Source organism: Hylobates moloch, unplaced genomic scaffold, assembly GCF_009828535.3.
Source record: "Hylobates moloch isolate HMO894 unplaced genomic scaffold, HMol_V3 SCAFFOLD_18, whole genome shotgun sequence".
NCBI classification, from domain to species: Eukaryota; Metazoa; Chordata; class Mammalia; order Primates; family Hylobatidae; genus Hylobates; species Hylobates moloch.
This window is the reverse complement of record NW_026652293.1, coordinates 73,181,555-73,187,683: the sequence shown is the minus strand read 5'-3', so window position 1 is coordinate 73,187,683 and position 6,129 is coordinate 73,181,555. Positions and strand designations below refer to the sequence as shown.

Here is a 6,129-nt window from a genome sequence, read left to right as displayed (position 1 = left end):
CCACTGCACTCCAGCCTGGGCAACAGAGTGAGACTGTCTAAAAAAAAAAATTATAAAATAAACAATTTCCAGAAATTAGAGAGGCTTTGTCCAATCCTGCATGATTCAGTCTTGTTCATTCTTTGAATAACTTGTATGAGCAGAAATGGCCTTATAAGTAGGTAAAAGAGAGTATGTACTCAGGAAGATTTTCGGAACATTGAGAATACTTGCCTGCAGTAACCAGCCTCCAACATGATCCCCAATGATCCCCACTTTCTGATATTCATACCCTGTGTAACTCCTTTCCATATTGCGCCAGGGTTGGTCAGTGTGTCCAAGAGAACACAGCAGGAGTGATGACACGTCACTTCTGAAATTAAGTTGTAAGAGACACCACAGCTTGCTCTTGATTGCACTTTCTCTTTGTCTCCTAGATCGCTTACTTGGGGGAAACCAGCTGCCGTGTCATGAGTGCCCACTGTGGAAACGAACTGAAACCTCCTGCCGACAGCCACCCAAGTGAGCTTGGAATTGGATGCTCCAGTCCAGCCAAACCCTCAGTTTACTGTAATCCCGGTTGACAGCTGGACTACAACCTCCCGGGACACCCTGAAGCAGAACCACCCAGCTAAGCTCCTCCTGAATTCCTGACTCACAGAAACTATGCGAGATAATAAATATTTGTTGTTTTATCTCTTTGAGCTTTGCGGTAATTTGTTATGAAGCAATAAATAACTAATAGACTACCCATGAATTAATTCTTTTACTAATTCATTTATTCAACAAGTACCTGTTAAAGTCTACAGTCTTTCAATCTCTGTAACACACTTCATTGCCATAATAAAACAATATATCCCCTCAAGGAGCTAACAGAATCATTTGGAACACAAGTACATAAATAGTGTTAATTCAAATTGGTAAGTGCAATGAAAAAGTTACATTAAAAAGCATGCAAAATGAGAAAGTTTATCCAGGAGAGTTTGATAAAGCTTCATAGAACTATCATACTTACACTGTGTCTTAAAGAACAAGGAGAATCAGTCAATGAGGAGATAAAATGTATTCCAAGGAAGAAACAGCCATTAGCCAGAGCTGAATTCATGAGGTAGCATGCTGTACGCAGCGATTTGGAACCAGTTTAGTGCTTCTGGAATGGAATACTGCAAGTAGAGAATGGCAGGAGATATATCTAGAAATGTATTACAAAGGGCTCTAAATGCTATATTAGAACACTTAAAGTTTATCCTATAGGTCCTGAGGAGCCAATGAGCGCCCACAAACAAACAAACAAACAAAAGTCATCATCAAATTTGCATTTGGTAACAGAACGAATGGAGGATGGATCTGAGGTCAAAAAGGCTGGAAGCAAGGGCTCCAGTTGGAAAGCTGGTCTTGCAATGATCAAATAAGAGAGGATAAAGGCCTGGATTAGGGCCTTGGTGGCAGGAATGGAGAGGACTAGATGACTGTTTGGACATGGGGAAAAGCAAAGGAGGAATAAAGGACAGTGTTCTGCTTCGCAACTGTGTGACATGATGGAATGTGATTCCACCACAAGAGAAAATAGACAGAGGGGAGCAAAAGGTTATCAGGGAAGTTTCTAAGTTCAGTCTGGGCTATGCTAAGGTTGAAACTGCTCCCCTTTGATAAGAAACATCACATAATTGGTAGTAATACCTCTGTCTACAATTAAAGTCCCATCATCCCTGGTAGGGAGGTATGACATGCCAATGCACACCGAAAGACAGTGACGTGTAAAGAACTGAGAATCAGGAAATATGCACACATCAAAATGGCAATATTTCATTGATAGAAAGAAACGGGACTTTATATAAATCTCAGCAGTCTTTTGGGTATAGGAGCGCCTGGCGAGGGGGTGATGATTATGTGGGAAACTGGCGAATAATGGGGAAATTCTATTACATGCAGTAAGCCAAATTTCAGATTTAAAATAGGACCTCCCTGACTCAAATTTCCTTTTCAAACATGGTATTATCAAGAGCAATTGGATTATTTCAAATGTTATTTCTAGAGTTTCATTTTAAAATAAAATTATATTGGCCACTCAAAGCACAGACTGGATTGCCATCTGTTTCCTACTCCAGCATATTCTTGCCGTCTGGGTATTTGCCTTCTCAGAGAAAGAAAGAGAAGGCAAACGGCTTAGGATGTGGGGAAGAATATGCAATGGGACTTATTGAAGATGGCAGCATAGCCCAGGGCTTTTTCTTCTTATTTGGGAAAGCTGTTGCTGGAGGAGAAAAAAAAGTGAGAATGGGAAAGAAAGGAACTTTTTTTCTTTTTAGCACTTACCAGATGTCAAGATCGGCTAGGTGTTTTCCATATACTGTCATTTAATCCTCATACATTTGGAAGGTGTGTATTATTAACCCTGTTACAGAAATCAGGAAGCAGGCTTTCAGAAAGGTTAAGTAATTTGCCTAAAACTGCACAGGACGTTGCTTTCAGTATCTATCTGTTTTCCCCCTTAATTAAATGATGAGTCACCTGTTCATTCATAGCTAATGTATATTGCAAGGAGAAAGTGATCCTTTTGCTTGATAAAACACACTTTTTGAATCATCACGGAAAATGTGCTGTACCCCAAATAACCCATCCAGAAACGGTAAGGAAGACGCGGTAGGGTAAGACTTTCTCTTCCCTCGTCTCAACATATGGATAATTCCTCCTTTTGGAATTGAAGTCATAACTACTGAATTTTTCATAAATATTTTAAATGGAAAAATCCTCATTGCCTTTTGAATTATAATTCGAATACTTGGTCATGTAGGGGAAGAGAAAGAAAGAGAAAGAAAAATGGGTAAGGAAAAAGTAGAGTTCCTTGGTAGTCCCATGCTGCCCAGAAATGATCACTGTTCAAAATTCATATGTATTTCTATGAACTTTTTTCTAGGCAAATGCATATATGTGTCTAAGTATGTACACACAGACATACACAAATATGAGATTTTCCTATAAGGGCTTACGTGCAATCTGCTTTTCTCATTTATTTAACAACATATTGTTTAAATATCTCATGATGCGTATAGCTACCCGATTCGTTGAAAGAGCTTCACTCTATTCTATTATTTAGAAACGGTTACCAAATTTGGCTGGGCACGGTGGCTCACGCCTGTAATCCCAGCACTTTGGGAGGCTGAGGTGGGCAGATCACGAAGTCAGGAGATCGAGGCCATCCTGACTCACATGGTGAAACCCCGTCTCTACTAAAAATACAAAACATTAGCCGGGCATGGTGGCGGGCACCTGCAGTCCCAGCTACTTGGGAGGCTGAGGCAAGAGAATGGCATGAACCCAGGAGGCTGAGCTTGCAGTGAGCCAAGATTGCGCCACTGCACTGCAGCCTGGGTGACAGAGCAAGACTGTCTTAAAAAACAAAAGAGGAAAAAGAAATGGTTACCAAACTTAAATAGCATCTCAAGAGCAAAATAAAGTTAATGAAGAGTGGAACAACATGCACATCTGAAACTACCTATATTGTGTATCTCTAGTGCATTTGTTCTCTAGTGTCCATCTCTGTACCCTACAGCTAGTTGGCCCAAGAAGCAGACACTTTCAGAAGAAATTTTCCTGGAACAGAAAAAAGATTGAAAACCTTAATTGGACCATCGATTGCTGGAGTCAGAACTAGACCCGTAGTTGCTCCTCAATCTTGCTTTGCATACTGGCAATGTCTCACCCGCTCCCAACATCCCAGCTCCTCTGTCCTGGGGCTCGTTCCCACGGTACATTATCTTCTTTTACACCAGGAGCATCCTACAGAGAGTTGCCTACCTAAGAAGCGGCAGCCTGACACTGATGAAAATCCAGCTGGGGCTCACAACTGAATAAACTGTTAATCTGTTCTTGTTGTGTGATACAGTCACTACATACTCTAGAAAATAATCTCTCTTTCTGTTTTTTTTTTTCTTTTTAGGCCCATGACATAGTTTTACTGCAGCTCCAATCTGACTCTACCCTACTTACACTCTATTCTCAGGGGTTGGGGAAGACCACCCCACTAGAGATCCTGTCCCCACCAGAGCTTGGACATGGAATCTCTCTCAAGCGGGGGGCTTTGTCCTTCTTGGAGGCTTCCTGTCTCTCTCGGGACTGTACGTGCTCTGAGCTGGGCTTGGCTGACACTTGGCTGTTCCTTCAGTCTTGGCCCTGAGGCCATGACAATCCGGGAAGTTCCGGCTGTCCGCGTCAGTGGGGCTTGGGGATATGGCAGTCTACGTAGAAGTTCCTGGTGTTCTAGGGCAGGCTGAATTCTGCCCCTTCCAGCTCTAGCGTCAGCACGATCTGCCGGCCCAGCGGGGAGTTCTCCTGGAGGAGGGAGGCCATGTCTAGCATGCCGTCTTCCCCCTCTTCGGGAGGAGGCAGAAGGTCCAGGTCTTTGCTCACATGCACATGGCAGGTGGAACATGCCAGGAAGGCTTCACAGGCGCCTTCCAGGTTCAGCCCGTGGCATTGGGTCAGGTGGAGAACACTGTCCTCCGACTCTGCAGCTCACTGGATCCGCCAGCCTGACAGGTCTACAAACACCACTTTCACCACATCCCTGGGCCGCTCAGGGCCGCTGGGCTCTACCTCTCCCGCCTGGCACGTCAGCCTGTCTCCTGAAATGTCCTGGTTGTCACTGGCGCCTACGCCTCCCTGGACCCTAAAGAGCTTCTGGGTCTGTTACACAAGGTGTCCCTGGCAGCCCACAGCAGAACCCTGGCACTCATTCCACCCCGGCCCTCGGAGGTGGCCATGACAGGTGTCAGGTGACTCGGTCAGACAATTATCTCTCTTATGTTTCATCATGGCTCACCAAAAGGGAATTTTTTCTCAAAGTATATATCCAGTTTTTATGTCTGACCATTATAAATAAATCTTCCAAATTTGATGAAAAGTTAACTAGTCATTTTCAAATTAAATCATAATCACAAAAAAAGAAAAAAATAGAGCAAAACATGATGTCATTTACATAGATCAGGAGTCTGCAAATTAGAGCCATGGTCCAAATTCAGCCCATTGCCTGTTTTTATAAATAAAGTTTTTTTTGTTGTTGTTTTGAGACAGAATCTTCCTCTGTTGCACAGGCTGGATGTGCAACATCCAGACAAGATGGTTAACTGGAGTACAGTGGCGCAATCTTGGCTCACTGTAATCTCTGCCTCCCAGGTTCAAGCAGCTCTCTTGCCTCAGCCTCCCAAGTAGCTGGGATTACAGGCATGTGCCACCACGCCCGGCTAAGTTTTGTGTTTTTAGTAGAGACGGGGTTTCACCGCCATGTTGGACAAGCTGGTCTTGAACTCCTGACCTCAGGTGATCCACCTGCCTCGGCCTCCCAAAGTGCTGGGATTACAGGCATGAGCCATTGCGCCTGCCCTAAATAAAGTTTTTTTTAAAAACTTTCTATTAGCCCTGCCTAAGCAAGACCTCAAAAAATCTGGTTATCAACTCACACTGTTCCTCTCCATGGAAACTTTTAGTAAATGGCAAAAAATTTATTCATTCTAAAGAATGAGCATTATAAATAAAGTTTTATTGGAACATAGCCACATACATTGATTTATGTATTGTCTATGGCTGCTTCCACTCTATAATGGCCAAGTTGAGAAGTTGCAGCAGAGATCATATGGCCTTCAAAGCCTAAAATGTTTACTATGTGGCCCTTTAGAGAATGTTTGCCAACCCCTGATATAAATCAATACTCAAGAATCTTTCAGATAATTTGATATGTTTTCTCTGCTAGAGTTCCAATTTGTTTCATAGAGACACAGTGCCTTACGTCAACAAAATGTCCCAGTGGTAAGAATTCTTAGAAGAGCAGCTGTTCAGCGAGACTGGCCTTTCTCTTTGGGGACAGTGAAATGTTTCTCTGCCTCCTCCAGTGATATCCTTCTAAGCGATGCCTTCTCCCCTTCATTCATCCTTAGCACCACAATGACACTTGCAAAGAGTCCTACCATGCTACTCAGCAAGTTCTCTCCCTGCTTACCAGAAAGGAAGAAAGAAATTCAAGAAAACAAATTAAGAAAGAAAATGTGGGTGGAGGACAGATGACTTACTGGTATCTCCTCCACCCATCCTGTCTCCTGTCCCTACTCCGATCACTAGTGAGACGCCTGAGGTGTGGGAGGGGCTGTCGACAAA

General features: G+C 43.3%; 1 non-coding gene and 1 pseudogene across 1 annotated transcript; both read right to left on the bottom strand.

Annotated features, from left to right (window-relative positions):
• Positions 1-4,191: 4,191 nt before the first annotated feature.
• On the bottom strand, positions 4,192-4,742 carry LOC116457486 (ferredoxin-2, mitochondrial-like; annotated as a pseudogene).
• Positions 4,743-5,394: 652 nt separating this feature from the next.
• LOC116458199 (U5 spliceosomal RNA) lies at positions 5,395-5,508 on the bottom strand. Its single transcript, XR_004245249.1, has one exon. It is a non-coding gene; the product is annotated as a U5 spliceosomal RNA (small nuclear RNA).
• Between the last annotated feature and the right edge of the window lie 621 nt (positions 5,509-6,129).